Source organism: Trachypithecus francoisi, unplaced genomic scaffold (genome assembly GCF_009764315.1).
Source record: "Trachypithecus francoisi isolate TF-2019V2 unplaced genomic scaffold, Tfra_2.0 Lachesis_group21, whole genome shotgun sequence".
In the NCBI taxonomy this organism is placed as follows: Eukaryota; Metazoa; Chordata; class Mammalia; order Primates; family Cercopithecidae; genus Trachypithecus; species Trachypithecus francoisi.
The window spans coordinates 30,605,520-30,628,458 of NW_022681467.1; the positions used below are offsets into that span (position 1 = coordinate 30,605,520).

General features: G+C 42.5%; 1 long non-coding RNA gene across 1 annotated transcript; it reads right to left on the reverse strand.

Annotated features, from left to right (window-relative positions):
- Nucleotides 1-742: 742 nt before the first annotated feature.
- On the reverse strand, nucleotides 743-21,418 carry LOC117068688. The gene is made up of 6 exons (XR_004431206.1): nucleotides 21,377-21,418; nucleotides 18,451-18,523; nucleotides 12,590-12,635; nucleotides 10,396-10,461; nucleotides 6,797-6,863; nucleotides 743-842 (listed from the first exon to the last, which is right to left on the reverse strand). It is a non-coding gene; the product is annotated as an uncharacterized LOC117068688 (long non-coding RNA).
- Nucleotides 21,419-22,939: the final 1,521 nt, after the last annotated feature.

A 22,939-nucleotide genomic window follows, 5' to 3' on the forward strand; every position in this document is an offset into this window, starting at 1 on the left:
AAATGCCCATCAATCAATGAGTGGATAAAGAAATTGTGGTATGTGTATACCATGGAATACTACTCAGCCATAAAAAGGAACAAAATAATGGCATTTGTGGCAACCTGGAGACCATTATTATTATTATTATTTTGAGATGGAACTTTGCTCTGTTACCCAGGCTGGAGTGCAGTGGCATGATCTTGGCTCACTGCAACCTCTACCTCCCAAGTTCAAGCAATTCTCCTGCCTCAGCCTCGCAAGTAGCTGAGACTACAGACACTTGCCACCACACCCAGTTAATTTTTGTATTTTATTAGAGATGGAGTTTCACCATGTTGGCCAGGCTGGTCTCAAACTCCTGACCTCAAGTGATCTGCCCACCTTAGCCTCCCAAAGTGCTGAGATTACAGGTGTGAGCCACCGCACCCAAGCTGGAGACCATTATTCTAAGTGAAGTAACTCAGGAATGAAAAACCAAACATGGTATGTTCTCATTCATAAGTGGGAGCTAAGCTATAAGGATGCAAAGACATAAGAATGATATGATGGACTCTGGGGACTCGGAGGAAAGGGTGGGATGGGGGTGAGGGATAAAAGACTATAGACTGGGTACAGTGTACACTGCTTAGGTGATGGGTGCACCAAAATCTCAGAAATCACCACCGAAGAACTTATTCATGTAACAAACACCACCTGTTCCCCAAAAACCTATTGAAATAAAATAATAGAAATAAAAGGATTGGTCTTTACTCACCTCCAGCAGATTGCTGCCAGATCTTCTGGTCTTTACAGAAAAGCCAAAAATCACAGAGTTTTTATGTGAAATTTCCCAATTCTGGGGGAAACAAGCAAGTTATATTCTGTAAAAGAGTCAATATCCAGAATTTATAAAGAATGACTGTCTCCTTTTCCTGGAGTTTTTATCCCCAGGCAAATCTCTGAATGGCTTGCTTTCTCATCACCAGATCTCTGCCCAGAGACAATTCTTCCCTGACCACCTACTGTAGTGGTATAGTAGATCTCTCTCTTTTTTATTTATTTATTTATTTTTTGAGATAGAGTCTCTCTCTGTCGCCCAGGCTGGAATGCAGTGGTGCGATCTCGGCTCACTGCAACCTCCGCCTCCTGGGTTCAAGCGATTCTCCTGCTTCAGCCTCCTGAGTAGCTGGGACTACAGGCACCTGCCACCATGCCCAGTTAATTTTTGTATTTTTAGTAGAGACTGGGTTTCACCATGTTGGCCAGGCTGCTCTCAATCTTCTGACCTTGTGATCCATCTGCCTCGGCTGGGATTACAGGCATGAACCACCACACCCAGCCTAGTAGATCTTTTATGCTCTTCGTCTTATTACCTGCTTTCTATTTTTTATTTTATTTTTACATGTCATTGACTTGAAGCTCAGCTACCTGCTTTAAAAAAACCACTTACCTCCACCTGACCTACAGTTGTCACGCCCTCCCCCTGACTAGAGTATAATTTTGATCTGTTTTGTTCTTTGCTGCATCCATCCCTAGCACCCACAATAGTACCTGGCACATAGTACATAGTATTTGTTGATGGGATCAACAGATTAGTTAACAGATTCATGAACTCCTACAAAATTACAAAGATAAGTCAAAGAATATACTAGAAAAATAAATAGGAACAAGCAGTTCAAAGGGAGAAAAATAGCTAGTAAATGTATAAAAAATGCCTATCCCCAATGTTACCAATAGTAGAATGCTGATGGTGAGAACATAAATTAATATATATCTTTCTGGAAAGTATTTTTTTAGCAATATGAATTGTCATAAAGAAATCCAAACTTTTTAACTTAATAATTATTCCTTTAGACACACTAGAAGTTCTAGCCAGAACAATTAGTCAAAAAAAGAATTAAAAAGCATCCAAATTAGAAAGGAAGAATATCTCTGCAACATCTCTGTTTGCAGATGACATGATCTCATATGTAGAAAATCCTAAAAATTACACACACACACACTGCTAGAACTCAGATTAAGTAAAGTTTTAGGTTACAAAATCAACACACAAAAATCAGCTGCACCAGGTGCCTGTAGTCCTAGCTACTTGGGAGGATGAGTCTGTCTCGTAAAAAAAAAAAAAAAAAAAAAAAAAAAAAAAAAATCAGTTGTGTGTCTATACACTGGCAATGAACAATCTTAAAAGGAAATTAAGAGAATAATCCATTTACAACAGCATCAAAAGGAATAAAATCCTTAGGAATAAACTTAACCAAGGAGGCAAAAGACTTATACATTGAAAATATAAAATATTACTGAAAGAAATTAAAGGCACAAGTAAATGGAAAGACATTCTGTGCTCATGGATTAAAAGACTTAATATTGTTAAAGTGTCCATCAATTAAAGCAATATACAGACTCAAAGCAATCTCTATTAAAATCCCAATGGCACTTTTTGCAGAAATAGAGAAAAAAAATCTTAAAATTCATGTGGACTCTCATGCTGGGCACGGTGGCTCAAGCCTGTAATCCCAGCACTTTGGGAGGCCAAGGTGGGTGGATCACGAGGTCAGGAGATCGAGACCATCCTGGCTAACACGGTGAAACCCCATCTCTACTAAAAATACAAAAAAATTAGCCGGGTGTGGTGGCGGGCGCCTGTAGTCCCAGCTACTCGGGAGGCTGAGGCAGGAGAATGGCGTGAACCCAAGAGTTGGAGGTTGCAGTGAGCTGAGATCGTGCCACTGCACTCCAGCCTGGGTGACAGAGCGAGACTCTGCCAAAAAAAAAAAAAAAAAAATTCATGTGGACTCTCAAAGGACCCCAAACAAAGTCAGAGGCCTCATATTTCCTAATTACAAAACATATTACAGTGTTATAGTAATCAAAACAGTGTGGTACTAGTACAAAGACAGACATACGGGCCAATAGAATAGAATAGAGAACCCAGAAATAAGTCCTCACTCATATGGTCAAATGATTGTCAACAAAGATTCCAAAACCACACAATGGGGAAAGGACAGTCTCTTCAGCAAATGATATGGAAATGCAAAAGAATGAAGATGGATCCTTATACTATATGCAGAACTACAATGAATTAAAGACCGAAATATATGATGTAAAACTGTAAAATGTCTACATGAAAACATAGAGGAAAATCTTCATGATGTTGGATTTGGCAATGATTTCTTGGATATGACGCCAAAAACGCAAGCAACAAAAACAAAAATAGACAAATGGGACTATATTAAACTTAAAAACTTTTGTTCATCAAAGGACACAATCAACAGGTGAAAAGAAGCCGATGGAATGTGAGAAAATATTTGTAAATCATGTATCTGATAAGCAGATAATATCCAGAATATGTAAAGAATTCCTACACCTTAACAACAACAACAAAAACAAATAACCAGATTTTTAGGTTGGGCAAAAGACTTATATGAATAGACTTATCCCCAAAGAATACACACAAATGTGCAAGTAACATATGAAAAGGTACTCAACTTCACTAATCATTAGAGAAATGCAAACAAAAACTACAATGAGTTATCACCTTATGTTCATTGGGATGTCCACTATCAAAACAAAACAAAACAAAACAAACCAAAAAAAAAAAAAAAACCCAGAAAATAACATGTGTTGGCAATGATGTGGAGAAATTGGAAGCTTTAGGCACTGTTGGTGGGAATGTAAAATGTTTCCATAGAAAACAGTGTGGAGGTTCCTCAAAAAATTAAAACTCGAATTAGCATATGATTCAGCAATCCCATGTCTGGGAATATATCTGAAAGAATTGAAAACAGGATCTCAAAGAGATATCTGAAAACCCACATTCATAGCATGATTGTTAACAATAGTCAAGTGGTAGAAACAACACAAGTATCCATCAATAGATGAATGAATAAACAAAATGTGATATATATATACAATGGAATATTATTCAGCCTTGAAAAGGCAGGAAATCTCATCACATCTTACAGCACAGATGATCCTTGACGATACTGTGCTAAGTGAAATAAGCCAATCACAGAAAAATAAATACTACACGATTCTACTTATATGAGTTATCTAAAGTAGTCAAACTCATAGAAAGTAGAAGGGTGATTACAGGGGCTGCGAGGAGTGGAAAATGGGAAGTTGTTCAATAGATACAGAGCTTCAGTGTTGCAAGCTGAAAAAATCCTAGAGATGGGTGTACAAAATAAAGCAAATTATAAAGGAATAAGTAGATTTCTGGTCCCATAAATGTATAATTATGGCTGGGCACACTGACTTATGCCTGTAATCCCAGCACTTTGGGAGACAAAGGTGGGTGGTTCACTTGAAGTCAGGAGTTCAAAACCAGTCTGGCCAACATGGCGAAACCCCATCCCTACTAAAAAATACAAAAATTAGCTGGGTGTGGTGGCTTGTGCCTGTAGTCCCAGCTACTCAGGAGACTGAGACAGGAGAATCACTTGAACATGGGAGGCAGAGGTTGCAGTGAGCAGAGATTGTGTCATCGCACTCCAGCCTGGGCAACAGAGCAAGACTCCGTCTCAAAAAAAAAAAAAAAGGAAAAAAAGCATAATTAGATATTCCTACTCTGTATGTTCATATGCACAACCTGAAAGAAATGTCACCAAAAATGTTAACTATGGTTTTCACAACATAGACAGATTTCAGGTGATTTTTATGTCATTAACATTGAGACAGAGTAGGGACTCCTCTTAGGGGCCTGCAGGTCCCACAAACATGGAAATAAAGAAAAATCTTGAGTTCCTTCAAGGGAATTTCCAGGCAACTAGCTAGCCTTGAGAAGTAAAAGAGCAACTTGATAGGCAAGAAGGTAATAGTAGCTTAAAACAATAGCCAAAGCCCAGGTGCTCTGTCTCACACCTGTAATCCCAGCACTTTGGGAGGCCGACGTGGTTGGATCGCGAGGTCAGGAGTTTGAGACCAGCCTGGCCAACATGGTGAAACCCTGTCTGTACCAAAAATGCAAAACTTAGCTGGGCGTGGCAGCACACGCCTGTAGTCCCAGCTACTTGGGAGGCTGAGGCAGGAGAATCACTCAAACCTGGGAGACAGAGGTCACAGTGAGCCAAGATCACGCCACCGCACTCCAGTCTGATGACAGGATGAGACTCCATCTCAAAAAAAAAAAAAAAAAAGAGCCAAAGAAGTTACAGTCAGGAGATATTTTGTTCCCTATAGAAACTGAAAATAATATCTAAAAATTTGTCCCTGAGTGTTGTTTCTCAGAAATTCGAACCCTCACCAAATGGATCTGCTGATAAGCAAACCTCAGATAAGGAAGAGCTGAGGACTAAACTTTGACTTCTCTTTTTGGTTCTAAATTTCTTCCTAAGGGGGCTGGAGGAGGGCACGACCATAAGTTAGAGCTAACATTCTCCTCTGTGGATCCCAAATTTTTAGACAAAGCTTTACCGCCTTAACCAATCACAAGTCAGAAAATCTTTGAATCCACTTGTGGGCCCCAGTTGGAGACATCCTGTCTTTTTAGGTGGAACCAATATACAGCCCCCATGTATTGATTTATGACTTCACCTGTAGCCTCTGCCCTCCTGCCATTAAAAACCTATAAGTTGGCCGGACGCAGTGGCTCTCACCTATAATCCCAGCACTTTAGGAGGCCGAGGCAGGTGGATCACCTGAGGTCAGCAGTTCAAGACCAGCCTGGCCAAAATGGCAAAACCCCCGTCTCTACTAAAGATACAAAACTTGGCCAGGCATGGTGGCACGTGCCTGTAATCCCAGCTACTCGGGAAGCTGAGGCAGGAGAATCGCTTGAACCCAGGAGGCAGAGCTTGCAGTGAGCTGAGATTGCACCACTGCACTCCAGCCTGGGCGACAGAGTAAGGCTCTATCTTAAAAAAAAAAAAAAAAGGCCGGGCGTGGTGGCTCACGTCCGTAATCCCAGCACTTTGGGAGGCCGAGGCGGGCAGATCACAAGGTCAGGAGATCGAGACCACGGTGAAACCCCGTCTCTACTAAAAATACAAAAAATTAGCCGGGCGCGGTGGCGGGCGCCTGTAGTCCCAGCTACTCAGGAGGCTGAGGCAGGATAATGGCGTGAACCCGGGAGGCGGAGCTTGCAGTAAGCCGAGATCGCGCCACTGCACTCTCAGCCTGGGGGACAGAGCAAGACTCTGTCTCAAAAAAAAAAAGCTGAGTGTCTCTCACCACCAGAGGACGCAGTACGCCTCCCACCAGAGGCCAGTTGATGTCAATTTTCATCAGCACTAGAAAAAAAATGAAGCTCCCAAACTGGCTAATTTTTTTGCACCGTAATCCAAATGACTTAACCAAACATGATGATGCTATTCAGAGAACATTCACTCTTGTAAATAAATAGCCAAACTCATCTCAGTTGGGCAGACAGATTTTCTGGGACTTTTTTTTTTTTTTTTTTTAAGTCTTGCTCTGTGGCCCGGCCTGGAGTACAGTGGTGTGATTATAGCTCACTGCAGCTGCCAAGCTCCTGGGCTCAAGCAATCCTCCTGCTTCAGCCTCCCAAAGTGCTGGGATTACAGGCATGAGTCATGGCACCCTGCCAAGAAGTCATTTTAATCAAAGCAACTGGCACAGTTATATCACGCCACGGTAACGCCTGTCCCATGCAACCATGCATCATCCTGTGGTGTCATTTTTACAGTAATTTTTTTTTACATTACATTTCTAATGTACAACCTCTCAATGATTTGTCTTTCAAATGTTTGTTAAGTACTACCTTATGTGCCAGGCACTGCTATAGGTGCTGTGGATATTGTGCTAAATAAAAGAAACAAAATTCCCTGCTCTCGTGGGGCTTATACTTCTGGGTAAGATCTACCCTTTGTTGAGCACTTACCACTGGCCAAGCACTTTCTTTGCACTATCTTATTCTTTTCACAGCTTTCTGGAGAAGTTTCTCAAATCTACAGAAAAGTTGAAAGATACACCATGAACACTCATATACCCTTTGCTTAGACTTGCCAACTACTAAAACTATATTTTATCTTTCTCTGTGTGTGTATATATATGTATATATAGCTCTTTCCATATATGTATCTCTGTCTCTATTTATACTTCATTTATATGTAGAGAGGGTTTTTGTTTGTTTTGATGTAAGCCACTGCACCCATCCTGCTGAGCCATTTTTTGCTTAAGCATTTGAAATTATATATATTATGACACTTCACTGCACATTTTAGAATGTATCCCCTAAGATCAACGACATGCCCCTAAAAACTATGATACTATCACACCTAAAAAATTTAATATTGATATAATTTATCTTTTTATTTATTTGTTCTTTTGAGACAGGGTTTCACTCTTGTTGCCCAGGATGGAGTGCAATGGCGCGATCTCGGCTCACCACAACCTTGGCTCACTGCAACCTCTGCCTCCCGGGTTCAAGCTATTCCCCTGCCTCAGCCTCCCAAGTAGCTGGGATTACAGGCATGCGCCACCACACCTGGCTAATCTGTATTTTCAGTAGAGACGGGGTTTCTCCATGTTGGTCAGGTTGGTCTTGAACTCCCGACCTCAGGTGATCCGCCCGCTTCGGCCTCCCAAAGTGCTGAGATTACAGGCATGAGCCACCACACCCAGCCTTTTCTTCTTTTTTGAGATGGAGTCTTGCTTTGTAGCCCAGGCTGGAATACAGTGGTGTGATCTCAGCTTTCTGCAACCTCTGCCTCCCAGGTTCAAGCGATTCTCTTGCCTCAGCCTCCCGAATAGCTGGGTTTACAGGCACCCACCACCACACCCAGCTGATTTTTGTATTTTTAGTAGAGATTGGGTTTCACCATGTTGGCCAGGCTGGTCTCGAACTCCTGATGTCAAGTGATCTGCCCACCTTGGCCTCTCAAACTGCTGGGATTATGGGCGTAAGCACTGCGCCTGGGCATTATTTATCTTATAATCCATATTCAAATACCTGTAATTATCCCCCAAATGTCCCTTACAGTCTCTTCCCCCCAGTCCAGAGTTCGATAAAGGATCATGGATGCATTTGAAAGCTATGTCTTGTTACTATCTTTTAGTCTAGAAGAGTCTCTCATCTCTTTTGTCCCTTCAGGATATTGACCGTTGTACTGAATATCCTGCCATCTGGATCTGCTTTATTGTTTTCTCATGATTTGGTTAGGATTAAGTTTTTATGGCTAGAATATTAAACAGGTGATGGTGTGCTTTCCCATTGCTTCATATCAGAAAGAAATATTGTAAATTTGTCCCATTATTGATGATGCTAAGTTTGATCTGTTGGGTAATATGTCTTCATTGGAAAAGTACATTTTGGGGTTAATAAGTAATCTGCGGCCTTCAAGACTACGAGCCTGTCTTGTTCTCCACCCACCTTTCACCCAGTAGTGTTTGTGTTTGTTTGTTTTGAGATGAAGTCTCGCTCTGTCACCCAGGCTGGAGTGCAGTGGCACAATTTCGGCTCAAGGCAACTTTCTCTTCTTCTTCTTCTCTTGCCTCAGCCTCCCTCCTGAGTAGCTGGGACCACAGGCACGAGCCACTTCACATGGTAATTTTTTTTTTTCTTTAGTAGAGACGGGGTTTCACCATATTGGCCAGGTTAGTCTGGAACTCCCAACCTCAGGTGATCCACCTGCCTCGGCTTCTGAAAGTACTGGGATTACAGGCGTGAGCCACTGCGCCTAGCCCTCACCCAGTAGTTTTTAATCATCCCTTGATGAACCCTCCCTGGATGATTATGCTGGTGGTTGCAAAATGGTAACTTTCTAATTCTACCACTGCTTCCCCTTTTATTAGGTAATATTCCCCCCCAAAAGGAGCTCCCACCCTTTTTCTGGGGTATCACTATGGACTAATAACTTTTTTGTATGTGTTATAATCCATTACTATGGTTATTCTATTTTCTGTTGGTTTTATTAGGGTATCATTTACATAAAATGAAACGCATAGATATTAATATCTAATCTGATGAATTTTGACATATGTATATACTTGTGTAACCAACACCTTAATTTAACCAATACCCCCAATGGATATAGAAATTTCCATTACTCCAGAAAGTTCTCATGCACTTGTTACCTATTAACTCCAAAGGAGAAAAATGTACTTTTCCACTGTTCTAATTTTTATCATCATAGATTAATTCTGACTGTTCCATAACTTCATATAAATGGAACCATCTAATATATAGTCTTTTGTGTTTAACTTCTTTCACCAAGGATGATGTTTTCGAGATTCATCCACATTGCCGGGCGCGGTGGCTCACGCCTGTAATCCCAGCACTTTGGGAGGCTGAGGCGGGCGGATCACAAGGTCAGGAGATCGAGATCACGGTGAAACCCCGTCTCTACTAAAAATACAAAAAATTAGCCGGGCGCGGTGGCGGGCGCCTGTAGTCCCAGCTACTCGGGAGGCTGAGGCAGGAGAATGGCGTGAACCTGGGAGGCGGAGCTTGCAGTGAGCCGAGATCGCGCCACTGCACTCCAGCCTGGGCGACAGAGCGACACTCCGTCTCAAAAAAAAAAAAAAAAAAAAAAAAAAAAGAGATTCATCCACATTGATCTGTATGTCAGTGGTTCATTCATTTTTTACTACTGGGAAGTCTATGGTCTCAGGAAATGATAGCCCAGGGCTGGGTGCAGTGCCTCACACCTGTAATTCCAGCCCTTTGGAAAGCTGAGGTGCGAGAATCACTTGAAACCAGGAGTCTCTACAAAAATTTAAAAATGAGCTGGGCTTGGTGGCGCACACCTGTAGTTCTAGCTACTTGGGAGGCTGAGGTGGGAGGACTGCTTGAGCCCAGGAGTTGGGGTCTGTAGTGAGCTATGATCCCACCACTGCACTCCAGCCTGGGTGACAGTGTGAGACCCTGTCTCTGAAAAAAGAAAAAAGAAAATGATACCCTAAGATAAAGGCTTCAGAAGCAGCTCTCTCTGACCTTCTCCTACCCTTCTGTCTCTGGCCTCTTATTCTCCCCTGAGGCTAGTCATGGAAACTAGAATCCCTCTTCCCCAAGGCAGGGCTTAGAAACCAGAAACTGGCAGGGTGCAGTGGCTCAATCCTGTAATCCCAGCTCTTTGGGAGGTCGAGGCAGGCGGATGGCCTGAGGTCAGGAGTTGGAGACCAGCATGGCCAACATGGTGATACCCTGTCTCTACTAAAAATACAAAAATTAGCCAGGTGTGGTGGCGCATGCCTGTAATCTCAGGTACTTGGGAGGCTGAGGCAGGAGAATCACTTGAATGTGGGAGGCGGGGGTTGCAGTGAGCCGAGATTGTGACACTGCACTCCAGCCTGGGCACAAGAGCAAAACTCCGTCTCAAAAAAAAAAAAAGAAAAAGAAAAAGAAAAGACCAGAAACCTTCCTCCTTCCCCTTGCCAGCGGTGAAACCAAACCTACAAAAGATTACTCCAACTCCCTCCCCCTAAACCACACACACCTTTCTGTGCATAAACTGGCCATAAAGAAATTATCCGACCTACCTGGTTTGACCCCCATTCCAGAGAGGGTCCTACTGCACACCCGGAAGGATGGACAAGAGCAAAACTCTGCCTCAAAAAAAAAGAAAAAAAAAATGTGTGTGTGTATTTCTCATTCTTTTTTGATGCTCAAATTGTCCCAAATTTGACCATTGATAGTCCTTTCAAATTAATTCTTGTGTCGTCCTTGGGACAATCTTGATTTAAAATGGTCCCTGTGGGACTTAAACTTGTCCAACTCTATGATCGGATCTGAGTTCAGAAAATACAGTGTCTCTAAATTTTTGTTGCAGTCTCCACAGATGTAGATTCTTAACTCATTCCCAAAGCTAGTCACTCCTTAATCTACAACAGCCATTCTTCAGCAACACTGAAGATTCTTTTATGACGTAAACTTGAAACCTCTTTCCCCAAATGATGCATGCATCCGACACACAGGCAGACACACACGTGCGTGCACACACACAGGCAGACACACACATGCGTGCACACACACACACAGGCACACACACAGGCAGACACACACGTGTGCGCACACACACAGGCAGACACACACGTGCGCGGACACACACACAGGCACACACACGTGTGCGCACACACACAGGCAGACACACACGTGTGCACACACAGGCAGACACACACGTGCATGCACAGACACACAGGCAGACACACATGCGCGGACACACACAGGCAGACACAGGCAGACACACACGTGTGCGCACACACACAGGTAGTCACACATTCATGCACACACACATAGGCAGACACATACGTGTGTGCATGGACACACAGGCAGTCACACGTGCATGCACACACACAGGCAGACACACACGTGCGCGCACACACACACAGGCAGACACACACGTGCACGTGCAGACACAGACACACACGGGCGCACACACACACAGGCAGACATACACATATATTTTGCCAGTGGTTCTTGGATTGTTTACAGTGACCTCTAAATCGCTAAATACCTACTATGTATCAGAGATTGTGCTAGATGCAAAGAAACGCAAAGGGAAGAAAATAAGAAAATTAACATTTGAAAAAGACCTAGGCCCCATGTGGTGGCTCACACCTGACATCCCAGTACTTTGGGAGGCTGAGGCAGGAGGGTCACATGAGCCCAGGAGTTGGACACAAGCCTGGGCAACATAGTGCAACTTCATCTCTACAAATATATATATATATATATATATATATATATTTTAATTAGCCTGGCATGGTGGTGCATGCCTGTGGTCCCAGCTACTTGGGAGGCTGAGGTGGGAGAATTGCTTGAGCCCTGCAGGCCAAGGCTGCAGTGAGCAGAGATTGCACAGTCCAGCCTGGGCAACAGAGCGAGACCCTGTCTCAAAAAGAAAGAAAAGATCTACCATGTATGTTTCGGGCACTGTACCAGGTGTTTGATACATGTCATCTTAACAAATATGCATAAAATAGAAATTTCATAAACTAACAAAGTATCACAGCACACTAGAATACATACTATTTTAAATAAAGGCATGTAGTCACTGAATTACATTCATTCACCAGGTATTTCTTGAAAACTTCTTATGTACAAGCTCTGTCCCAGGCGTTGGGGATACATCTGCGAATAAGACAAATACAGCTTGTGCCTTATAGGGCCCAAGTGTAGTGGAGGAAGGCAGACACATAAGCAATTACCATCAGGGCTCCAACCCACACAAGCATTTTTAAAAATATATTATTGTAGAGACAGGTTCTCACTATGTTACCCACGCTTGTCTCAAACTCCTGGCCTCCAGCAATCCTCTCACCTCTGCCTTTCAAAACATTGGGATTGCAGGCATGAACCACTGCGTCTGACCCAAAAATAGGTTTCAAAAAGAAAAACAAAATCTAAAACCCACTACCTCTGAATCTGTACTACATTCTTTGGAAGCGCCTCACAGGTGACAAATTTGCATTGTCTTATATACAACTCAAAGCCCTCTGAGCACAGCTTGATGAGTAAGTGGATAATTAATACCATTTTTTTTTTTTTTTTTCTGAGACAGAGTCTCACTCTGTTGCCAAGCTGTAGTGCAGTGGCATGATCTCGGCTCACTGCAACCTCCGACTCCTTGGTTCAAGCAATTCTCCTGCCTCAGCCTCCTGAGTAGCTAGGACTACAGGCGTGCGCCACCACACCCAACTAATTTTTGTATTTTTAGTAGACACAGCGTTTTACCATGTTGGCCAGGATGGTCTTGATCTCCTGAACTTGTGATCCGCAGCTGCAGATAGAAAGAAAAAGAAATCCCAGATTGAGTGTTGTGCTGTAATCCTAGAAAACAGTCGATCAAATTAGAACAGACTCCATAAATAAAAAGAAGAGATTCCAACCAGAAATTAATGTCAGAAATTTGAAAATGGAATATCATTTCGGATTCTTCAGCACTAAAAGATCATAAGAAGACATGATGAATAACTTTATGCCTATATATTTGAAAATGTATGTAGAACAGACAAATTTCTAGAAAAAACAGGCTTACCTAAATGGACACAAAACATAACAGAAAATTGGAATCATCTTATGACTATTAAAGACATTTCGTCTCTAATTTAAAAGCTTCCCACAAAGAAAACCCCAGTCCCTAATGCCTTTGAAATCTACCACACTTTTAAGGAAGAAATAATGCCAACATCACATAATTTCTTCCAAAGACCAGAAAAAAAGGTCACCAACCGACATGAAAGTAACATAACATTGACACCAACATAGCAGATAAGGTGCAAAAATCTCTCTAATTTCATTTCATTCAGTTCAAACTGTGATATGGTTTGCCTGTGTCCCCACCTGAATCTCATTTTGAATTGTAGTTCCCATAATCTCTACATGTCACGGGAGAGACCTGGTGGGAGGTTATTGAATCACGGGGGCAGTTACCTCCATGCTGTTCTGATCATGAGTGAGTTCTCACCAGATCTGATGGTTTTAGAAGGGGCTTTCCCTGTCATTCGCTCTTCACTTCTTGCTGGCGCCAGGTGAAGAAGACCTTGTTTGCTTCCCCTTCCACCATGATTGTAAGTTTCCTGAGGCTTCCCCAGCTATGTGGAACTGTGAGTCAATTAAACCTCTTTCCTTTATAAATTACTCAGTTTTAAGTATGTCTTTACTGGCAGCATGAGAATGGATTAATACAAACTGCTTTCATTAATAAAGTTGCATCATTTTGTTGCAGCAATGTTGGGAACATCTGGTAACCTTGTTCTCAGTCTTGAGCTTGCATTAGAATCACCTGGAGGGGTTGGCTTTGTTAAACTAGATTGCTGGCCCATCTGTGGTCAGGGATGGGGCCCAAGACTTTTACTTATAACAAGATCCCTGGTAATGCTGTTGCCTCTGCACCAGGGACCACTTTTGACAATCACTGACCCAGTGGCACATACTATTTTGAAATCTTGCTTGCCATAGAAGTAATGTCGTTTGGAATGCTTGGACAGGCTCAGCATGTTGGAACAACTTCTAATTTAATTCTCTAAGGATGTAAAAAAATATATTGGTTAGATTGGCCAACATTGATATGATTGGCCAATTTCAATATGCTAAAGTAAATGATATGGTCAGCTGTAATCCCTGAAAATTTGTTTTCAAGAAGTTGATTATCACTGTTTTCCTCCAACATATATATGAATTTTAACAGGATCCCTGTGTTTTCCTAAGATTTACAGCATATAAAAAGAGTATTCCAAATAGCATTGCTTTCAGATTCTTCTAACAATTTTATAATAATTTTATTATATTTTCATTCATATTTGCTACTCTCATACAATGCCTTTACATTTATCTGGACTAATTTGTATTGACCAAAGTTACAATTGCCAATTCTCTAAATGCTTTTAATCCAGTTTTGTGGGAGAAAATTAACCAAACAAGAAGACCCTCCTTAAAACGTTCTTACCACTCGTATAAGGTATAAGCTAATGTTGTGCAACTTTTGATTTGACTTTCTGTGGTTGGATTACAAAATCTATATGAGATTGGAACAACATAATAAGCATTGTTTCCACCATTCTGCAATAGTATAGATTCAAGGAGAAACTCTCCTATTGCCAAGGTATATTTTTATCACTTGCTACACCATAAAAACTGTACACACCAAATACATGCCAGAGAATAAATTTTTTTTTTCAGGAACTATGTGAGCGATTTTTTTTTTTTTTGGCACAGAATATGCAACCCAATACAACGATAATAAGGCTTTCTCACTGACAGTCACAACATGAATCATAAAATTTGCCTATCACATTATATATGTTTTTCTTTCTTTGGAAATATTCGAGAGACTGACTAATTCAACATGTCATGTTTCCAAGCATCTTTTAAGTTTTGATGGTTTTAACTTCTCATTTGCAAGAACATCATTATAATGCATTGGTGTACATGTCATTTTGTTGGATTTACACATTTGATAAAGTAATATATATATGTTTTCTGAGACAGAGTTTCATAATTATCACCCAGACTAGAGAGTGTGATCTCAGCTCACTGCAACCTCCACCTCCCGGGTTCAAGTGATTCTTCTGCCTCAGCCTCCGGAGTAGCTGTGATTACAGGCACCTGCCACCACATCCGGCTAATTTTTGTATTTTTAGTAGAGATGGGGTTTTGCCACATTGGGCAGACTGGTCTCAAACTCCTGACCTCAGGTGATCCGCCCGCCTTGGCCTCCCAAAGTGCTGGGATTACAGGCATGAGCTGGCCAGGCATAGTGACTCATGCCTGTAATCCCAGCACTTTGGGAGGCTGAGATGGGAGGATTGCTCAAGGCCAGGGGTTTGAGACCAGCCTGGACAACACAGTGAAACCCCTATCTCTATTAAAATAAATAAACAAATACATAAAGCAAATCTTGCATTTACCCTTTTTAACAAGATTCAAATTATGTCAGTCTGTTGATTACAGTTGATATTTTCTCCAATATTTCCATTTACTTTTCCCATGTTTTTCACCTTATTATTCTTGTTCTTTGTAGCATTAAAACAGTCAACTTAAGAGCAATTTGAACTAGTTCAATTAAAATGCTACAATAATTGCACATCCAAAATTTTTTATCTGATTATAAACTTTCTGAAAAACTGCACTGCAATTTCCTAACCAAAATCCAGTTGAAAGTCACGGCAATATTGCCAAAAAAAAAATCCACTCTTCACGACTAACTACAAACTATTTTGATATAAAATTAAATAATACACAGCTGGGCGCGGTGGCACATGCCTGTAATCCCAGCGCGGTGGCACATGCCTGTAATCCCAGCACTTTGGGAGGCCAAGGCGGGTGGATCATGAGGTCAGGAGTTTAAGACCAGCCTGGCCAAGATGGTGAAACCCCATCTCTACTAAAAATATAAAAATTAGCCAGTCATGGTGGTGGGTGCCTGTAATCCCAACTATTCGGGAGGCTGAGGCAGAGAATTGCTTGAACCTGGGAGGTGGAGGTTGCAGTAAGCTGAGATCGCAGCATTGCACTCCAGCCTGGGCAACAAGAGCAAAACTCCATCTCAAAATAAATAAACAAATACATACATACATTATACTATACTATACTATACTGTACTATTCTGTCATTATAACTTGATGGTCATATTGGCAGTCAAGTACCAGAAAATCAAATGAGATGACAATTCACCAAATAAAACAAACTGCTTTTAGCCAATGTGTACATTTTTCACATCCCCTCCTGTCTCTCCCACACACAGTGTAATGCAATTAGCCTTGTGCGATTAGTAATGTGCTCCTGTCCTCAGTTCTTGTCAAGAATCCATACAAGTCACTCTTAATATTTCTGAATCCATTCTATTTCATTATTTAAAAAGTTAGTGGGCCACATTAAATTTATTTCTTGACCCACTGAAGAGTCATGAGCAAAGTCTCAAAAACACTACTCTAAGGCACTGAACTATTAACTTCTGCAAGGGAGTTTGTGAAAAATACAATAAACAGAATAGCTTACTTCTGCATGCAGAATGTTTTCTTTGATAACTTTATTTTTCAAGGCTGGATTTATACCACACTGGGCTTGCAAACTACTGCTGCTTCATGGGTTGGTGGGGGGAGGGGTAGGAGATGGGTTTATGGGGTATATATGTTTTCTTTTTTATTTTGTGGTCTTTTTAAAACATTGAGATATAATTCATATACCATAAAATTCACACCATTAAAGTACAATTCAGTGGTTTTTAGTATATTCCCAATACTGTGTAACTATCATCACTCTCTAATTCCAGAACATGTTAATCACCCATCAAAAAAACCTATACCCATGAAGAGTAACTCCCCATTTTCCTGCCCCTGGTCCCTGCCAACCACTAATTTACTTTCTGTCTCCATGCATTAATCTATGCTAGATAGTTTATATAAAAGGAATCACACAGTATGTGGCCTTTTGTGTCTGGCTTCTTCCTCTTAGCATATATTTTTAAAGGTTTATCCACGTTGCAGCATTTATCAGTACTTCATTCCATTTAGTGATCGAGTAATATGCCATTGTATGACCATTCCACATTTTAACCATTTGTAAGTTGATGAACGCTAGGGTTGTTCCCACTTTTAGCTATTATGAATAATGCTGTTACACACTGACAGATAAACTTTTGTGTAGACATAATTCATTTTAGTTTTCTCTTGGGTGAGTGGAATTGCTGGGTCACATGGTAACTTAATCTTTAATTTTTATTTATTTATTTATAGGTTGAAGTGCAGTGGTGTGACCTTGGCTCACTCCAACCTCTAACCCCCAGGTTCAAGCAATTCTCCTGCCTCAGCCTCCCAAGTAGCTGCGATTACAGGTGTGCGCCACCACGCCCGGCTAATTTTTTGTATTTTTAGTGGAGACAGGGTTTCACCATGTTGGTCAGGCTGGACAATGTTTAATTTTTGATAAACTAACAAACTGTTTTCCAAACCAGCTGCCCCATTTTACATCCCCACTAACAATGGATGAAAATTCCAGGGCTGGGTGCGGTGGCTCACGCCCGTAATCCCAGCACTTTGGGAGGCTGAGGTGGGCAGATCACTTGAGTGCAGGAGTTCGAGACCAGCCTGGGCAACGTGGCAAAACCCTGTCTCTACAAAAAATAAAAAATTAGCCAGGCATGGTGGCATGCGCCTGTGGTCCCAGCTGCTTGGGAGGCTGAGGTGGCAGTATCGCTTGAGCCCCATAAGTTGAGGCTTCAGTGAGCTTTGCTTGCGGCACTGCACTTCAGCCTGGGCAACAGAGTAAACCTGTCTCAAAAACTAATAAATAAATAAATAAAAATTTTTTAAAAAAATTCCAAATTCTCCACATCCTCAATAACATCTTAAAAGCTGAGACTACAGGTGCGAGCTACCATGCTCAGCTAATTTTTGTATTTTCAGTAGAGACAGGGTTTCACCATGTTACCCAGGTCTTGAACTCCTGGACTCAAACTATCCACCCACCTTGGCCTCCCAAAGTGCTGGGATTACAGGCTTAAACCACTGCTCCTGGGCTTTTTAAAGAAATAAATAACTTAAAAAAATTTTTATATTGACAAGGCTGGGCGCGGTGGCTCATGCCTGTAATCCCAGCACTTTGGGAGGCTGAGGCAGGCAGATCACGAGGTCAGGAGATCAAGACCATCCTGGCCAACATGGTGAAACCCCGGCTCTACTAAAAATACAAAAATTAGCTGGGCATGGTGGTTCATGCCTGTAATCCTAGCTACTTGGCAGGCTGAGGCAGGAGAAGAACTTGAACCGGGGAGTTGGAGGTTGCAGTGAGCCAGGATCTCGCCATCGCACTCCAGCCTGGCGACCGAATGAGACTTCATCTCAAAAAAAAAAAAAAAAATTATATTGACAAATAAAATTAGTACATATTTATCAAGTACATGTTTTGAAATAAATATACATTGTAGAATGGAATGGCTAAATTAAGGTAATTAGCATATGTGATTAACTTTAGACTTTAAGGATATGTACCAGTCATAATGGTCTCTAAGTATATTAGTTAGGAACCTGACAGGAAACAGATGGCTCATTCAAATTAGAAAGATTAGTGGAAGGTTTAATAAAGAGAGCACTTACACGGTGTGGGCAGAGTGTTAGAGAACCACAAGGGAAAATACGGTAATCCTACACAGCCAACCCCATCCCTAGCCTGAAGGGAATAAGAGAATGGTTACTGTATTAGTCAGAGTTACAAAACAGAACTAATAGAATATGTTTGTGTAAGGTGGGCTAGGAGGCTCATGCCTGTAATCCCAGCACTTTGGGAGGCCAAGGTGGGTGGATCACCTGAGGTCAGGAGTTTGAGACCAGCCTGATTAACACGGTGAACTCTTGTCTCTCCTAAATACAAAACATTAGCCAGGTGTGGTGGCGGGCGCCTGTAATCCCAGCTACTTGGGAGGCTCAGGCAGGAGAATCACTTGAACCTGGGAAGCAGAGGTTGCAGTGAGCCGAGATTGTGCCACTGCATTCCAGGTTGGGTAACAACAGGGAAACTCCGTCTCAAAAAAAAAAAAAAAAGGAATATGTGTGTGTATAGAAAGAGGTTTATAAGGAATTGGCTCACACAATTGCAGAGATTGGCAAGTCCAAATATGCGGTGTGGGCTGGCAAGTTTGGAACCCAGGAGAGCCAGTGGCACAGATGAAGTCCCAGAGTGGGCTGCTAGAGAATTCCCTCTCGGCCGGGCGCGGTGGCTCAAGCCTGTAATCCTAGCACTTTGGGAGGCCGAGACGGGCGGATCACGAGGTCAGGAGATCGAGACCATCCTGACTAACACGGTGAAACCCCGTCTCTACTAAAAACTACAAAAAACTAGCCGGGCGAGGTGGCGGCGCCTGTAGTCCCAGCTACTCGGGAGGCTGAGGCAGGAGAATGGCGTGAACCCGGGAGGCGGAGCTTGCAGTGAGCTGAGATCCGGCCACAGCACTCCAGCCTGGGTGACAGCGCGAGACTCCGTCTCAAAAAAAAAAAAAAAAAGAGAGAATTCCCTCTCATGTAAGGGAGAGGCCGTGTCTTCGTTCTCTTCAGGCTCCAGCTAATTGAATGAGGCCCACCCACATTATAGAGGGCAACCTTCACCAATTAAAATGTTCATCTCATCCAAAAATACCCTTGCAGAAATACTCAGAATAATGTTTGACCAAATATTGGAGTACCCAGTGGTCCAGCCAGTTTGACACATAAAATTAACCACCGCTTGAAAATAAAAAGTTGTATAGAGATGGGCACCTTGGGATAAAATGATACTTTTTTTTATTATTATACTTTAAGTTCTAGGGTACATGTGCACAACGTGCAGGTTTGTTACATATGTATACATGTGCCATGTTGGTTTGCTGCACCCATTAACTCATCATTTGCATTAGGTATTTATCCTAATGCTATCCCTCCCCCATACCCTCACCCCACCACAGGCCCTGGTGTGTGATGTTCCCCACCCTGTGTCCAAGTGTTCTCATTGTTCAATTCCCACCTATGAGTGAGAACATACAGTGTTTGGTTTTCTGTCCTTGCGATAATTTGCTCAGAGTGATGGTTTCCAGCTTCATCCATGTCCCTACAAAGGACATGAACTCATCAAAAGGATATTCTTTTTTTTTTTTTTTGAGATGGAGTCTTGCTCGTTGCCCAGGCTGGAGTGCAGTGGCACAATCTCAGCTCACTGCGAGCTCCACCTCCCAGGTTCACGCCATTCTCCTGTCTCAGCCTCCGGAGTAACTGGGACTACAGGCGCCTGCCACCACGCCCAGCTAATTTTTTGTATTTTTAGCAGAGACAGGGTTTCACTGTGTTAGCCAGGATGGTCTCGATCTCCTGACCTTGTGATCCGCCCGCCTCAGCCTCCCAAAGTGCTGGGATTACAGGTGTGAGCCACCGCGCCCGGCCAAGGATATTCTTTTTATACATATATACAGAGAGATGGGGTCTCACTATGTTGCCCAGGCTGGTCTTGAACTCATGGGCTCAAGCAATCCTCCCATCTCTGCCTCCCAGAGTGTTGGGATTATAGGTGTGAGCCACCATGCCCAGTCAGAAATGATACCTTTCGACTGAGAGATGTAGCCAGCCTGAAGCAAACCCTGCAAGAAGGGAGCCAGAGGGATAAACGCCCTTGAACTCATTCCACTCCCTTTCACCAATCTCCTGTCCGGGCACCCCGTTGGATGGACCCAGCTGGAAGCCAGGAAGAATGAGCCCATTACTGTAGCTCATACCAGACCACAAGAACAGAGGATAATGAATTTCTTGGGGCAAAAAATAGGGTGAAAAAGGGTGAAAAGAGGCCGGGCGCGGTGGCTCACGCCTGTAATCCCAGCACTTTGGGAAGCCGAGACAGGCGGATCAGGAGGTCAGGAGATCGAGACCATCCTGACTAACACGGTGAAACCCCATCTCTACTAAAAATACAAAAATTAGCCGGGTGCGGTGGCGGGCGCCTGTAGTCCCAGCTACTCGGGAGGCTGAGGCAAGAGAATGGCGTGAACCCGGGAGGCGGAGCTTGCAGTGAGTGGAGATCACGCCACCGCACTCCAGCCTGGGTGACAGGGCGAGACTCCGTCTCAAAAAAAAAAAAAGGAAAAACGGTGAAAAGTACATCCACAGGGGGAAATGGAAGATATCCTACACACTAGCTTATGCCACAGTGATAAGCAATTCCAGCAGACTCAAAGAAAGTAGAAGAAAGGAACTAAGATCAAAGCAGAAATTAGCACAATAGACAAACATACGCTTGATAGCAACACGTCAGTCCCAAGTTTGTTCTTCAAAAAAAAGAAAATAAGAAATCTCTGGCAAGACTAATCAAGAAAAAGAGAAGGCATAGACAATATTAAAAAACAGGCCAAGCATGGGGGCTCACACCTGTAATCCCAGCACCTTGGGAGGCTAAATCCGGAGGATCATTTGGATGCCAGGAATTTGAGACCACCCTGGGCAACATGGCAAAACCCTGTCTCCACACACAAAAAATTTTTAATTAGCCAGATGTGATGGTGCATACCTGGAGTTCCAGCTACTTGGAAGGCTGAGGCAAGAGGACTGCTTGAGTGTGGGAGGTCAAGGTTGCAGTGAGTCCTGATCATGCCACTGCACTCCAGCCTGGGCAACAGAGCAAGACCTTTTCTCAAAGAAAAAAAAAAAAAAAAAGAACAAAACAGATAGGACAACTTCATGCCAACGAATTTATAGAAAAGTACAACTTTCTAAGTTAGGGAAGAGTGGGGTTTAGGAAGGGACTTTCTTTCCACTCTCTGGTCTGGTCTGGAATCTGGGGTGTTGACTGATGATCAAGGGCATCCCTGGGTGTGGGGATGAGCTGGTCTTGGCCCAAAGAAGCCTGAATAATGAAGTGGACTGTGGTTCTAAGAGTAGTCATAGCTATTAGTAGCTGTTAGCTAGTAGATGATGTAATTTCCTTCCATTGTGCCTCAACTTTCAGTCAAGATTTCTTCAAAGTTATAGCAGTTCTCGTCTATGTTATGGGGAATTATGTGTGGGCCTGGGTCTCTATTTGAGGCAAAGTAATAGAAGAGAGGGCAAGAGGTGTATCTCTGCCTATCAAGGTAGCCAGAGGTTTGCCATGGTACTGAAGAAAATGATCAGCAGCTGAATTAGCCAAGGTTCATGAGCAAAGATGAGGTTGGCAGATAAAGCCAGACAAATTCCTGGTTAAAAGTCACCTCCTGAGCTATTTAGAGAAACAGTTGATTCAGGGCTGGGATAGGAACAGGATCAGTTGAGCTTGGAACATCTTGTAATACCAGAAAGCAGGACACTATCAAAGACTATTGGGGTTGTGTTAACAGGACTCAGGGCTAACTTGAAGAGCAGCTTCCACTGACCAAAAATGGGACAATCTGAGCTCTGATAAGAAAAATAATTTCAATGAACTGAAAACCATCAAATGAGTTTAAATCCAAGGGTTCACAATACTTAAAAAACAAAACTTCATTGTCACCATTGGAGGATGTTAGGAAAACGATGCATTATTCTGGAAAATAAAAAATAAAAATTAAGAATCAAATATTTATCCTGCCTTTCCTGAATGAACTCTACCTCAAGGAACCCAAATAGTTGACGAGAGGAAGTCTTTCTTTAGAGAAGCAGTCTAGCCTCGGCTGGGTGCGGTGGCTCACGCCTGTAATCCCAGCACTTTGGGAGGCCAAGGCGGGTGGATCACCTGAGGTCAGGAGTTCGAGACCAGCCTGACCAACATGGCGAAATCCTGTCTTTACTAAAAATACAAAATTAGCTGGGTGTGGTGTCGCACGCATGTAATCCCAGCTACTTGGGAGGCTGAGGCAGGAGAATTGCTTGAACCTGGGAGGTGGAGGTTACAGTGAGCTGAGATCAAGCCATTGCACTGAAGCCTGGGCAACAAGAGCAAAACTTCATCTCAAAAAAAAAAAAAAAAAAAAAGAGAAATAGTCTAGCTTAATTAAAATCTCACTATTTTGAAACCCCTGTTGAAATGATAGATCTAAGCAATGATCAACAAATGGCTGTTAGTAATAGACAAGCAGACATGATGTGTCTCTTGACCAAAAGAAACAACAGTGCTTAT